Source organism: Endocarpon pusillum (genome assembly GCF_000464535.1).
Source record: "Endocarpon pusillum Z07020 unplaced genomic scaffold scaffold1617, whole genome shotgun sequence".
NCBI classification, from domain to species: Eukaryota; Fungi; Ascomycota; class Eurotiomycetes; order Verrucariales; family Verrucariaceae; genus Endocarpon; species Endocarpon pusillum.
This window is the reverse complement of record NW_006916044.1, coordinates 1-2,679: the sequence shown is the minus strand read 5'-3', so window position 1 is coordinate 2,679 and position 2,679 is coordinate 1.

Here is a 2,679-nt window from a genome sequence, read left to right as displayed (position 1 = left end):
AATAATATTATTAAATAATAGCCACTTCTTTTATTATATACTTATTATAATAATCCTTTAAAATTAAGTTACTCTGTATTAGTAATTACCTAATTCCTTAAAGAAAACCTAATTCAAGATACCTCTTCTTTAGAATTAATATAATTATCTACTAGCTATACGTTTAAGGCATGTATTAACCTTAGTAACATAGTATTAGCACTATATATTAACTTAGTTTAATATGCAGAATCCTGTTTTTACTTTATAGTTTCTCTCTTTAGGCTCCTTTATTAAATAATATAATGTAAATTATAGACAATAAGAGTATATTTATAGACTTATTCTTAATAAAGACATAATAAAGATAAGAGATTAGAAGTACAAATATTATAAATACTTATTAATAAGCTATTATAAACTAGAATTAATATTTAATCTTAAAGATATATTAGGTCCTTATTATAATAGCTTAAAACTAGAATAAGTTAATAATTTATAGATTACTAAAATGTAAGCTAAGAAATTTATTTATAGTTATTAGGGCTTAACTAGTTAAGATAAGTCTTAATTAGAAGCTAGGTCTAAGTGGGTTGGTTAGGTAGAATAGGAAGTATAGTAAATAATACTAGGATGTCTTTAACTTAGGTATAAGCTAATAACATAAGTTGATTACAAAGACTATAAAACTATCTAGGAAATGAGCGTGCTTATATAGACTAGGAGATTTGTGCTCACGAGTGCTTATAACAGAACATCTTGTAGTATTACTTATATAGAGACGTCCTTAAGCGCTGCTTATGCAGAGACGTCCTTAAGCGTTGTCCCTAAGTGCTTATGCTTAAGTACCTCTGAACACTACATCAGAGGATACTGACCTTATAGGCAGTTTAGGGTCCTTTAGGCTTATCTAAGCCTGTTATAGCTTTATTATAGAGCGCTAGACAATCCTTTAGTGCCTGTTTATACTTAGCGTGTTTATATACTATAATACTATCCCCTCCTCTCACTAGCTTAGTCTTATAAGCTAAAAGAGTATCTTATAATTTCTAAGGTTCTCTTAATTCTTTTTTTTAAAATGTCTTTATCTGCTTTATATATTAATAAATCTTTCTCTTATATTTATATTTAGGCTCTTACTATAAAGATAGTCCCTTTAGAGTTATTAAATTAATATGCCTTATTTAGTATAGCTAACACCCTTCTTAATATTATATAAAAGGCAAATATAGATCTTATACTACTATAAGACATAATTATAAGAAATTATTAAAGAGGTAACTTATATAAATAAATAACTATTAATTTAGCCTTCGCAACTATAATATTAAGATAGCAACTTATATAATATAAAATAAAAATAGAGCTAGACTAATCCTTAGATTACTTTCTAATCTATACAAAATTTAAATAAGATAATACAGAATCCCTAGTCAAGATACTCTAGAAAAAAGTATAAAAGAAACTTAATATTAAAAAGTTTTATAAAAGCTTAAACCTTTATATAAAGAGCTTAGACAAATACTCTTTAATATTACAAAAGATAATTAATTAATTTATAAATAAACTAATAAAAGCTATTTTAAAGGCTATAAAGAAATTAACTCTTTAAATAAGACTAAGCTAATAAAGCAAAAGCTACTAGATAAAAGACTATTAGATAGTAGTAAAGATAATAAGAGCTACAAGAAGATAGTTTACTTACTATTTATATCTTAAAATATAACAGAAATTTATATAAACTTAAAGTTAAAAAAGCAAAATATTAGATAAAGCAAAAAGAGACGAATTCTAAAGCATAATATAAAAAGCTAGCTCTAAGCTAAATAGTATTTAAAAGATTATATAATAAGTAAAATAATAATCCCAGAACCAAACTATATAAGTCTTACTCTTAATTCTTAAGCAAGGCTTATATAAAGTAAAGAATACACTTCTTTAGAGGTTAACTTAAGCAATCTAGAAAACTTTTACTACTCTTTAGAAATCCTTTAATAAGAAGAGATTATAAAGGAAAAGATCCTTAAAGCAATAAACTATATAATAAAGGATAATGCTTTAAGATTAGACAAGCTTCTAAACTATGTAATCTAATTAGTTATATAAGAAAAGATAACCTTAGTTAAGTGTTTCTTTTAAGTATGCTTAAACTAAAGAGTTTAACTAGATTATTACAAAATAACATATATAATAATGCTTAAGAAACCAGGAAAAAGCGATTATATAAATCTAGGAATATATAGACTAATAGCTTTCCTTAACATTATAAGAAAGATTCTAAAAGTAGTTATCTTAAACTAAATTAAATATATAACTAAAGTATATAATCTGCTCCTTAATACTTAATATAGCATATATATAAGCCGAGCTATAGAAATAACATTTTAATAAATTATAGAAAAAATATATATAATCTAAGGAAGAAGAAGAAAAAGGATAATTAGTTTTTTATTACTAGACGTCTTTAAAGCATTTAATAAAGTCTTATATACTTAGCTTACTTATAATCTAAGAAAGAGAAGAATCCTAGAATTACTTATATAATAAGTGACAGATTTTCTCTTAAATTAATATATAGAAGTAAAAGTTAATAATTTCATGCTACTAAAAGCATTAGTAATAGTAGGAATCTCTTAAGGATTCTAATCGACTTTATATAAGTGTTATAAATTTTGTAAATAATATTAATATTCTTATATA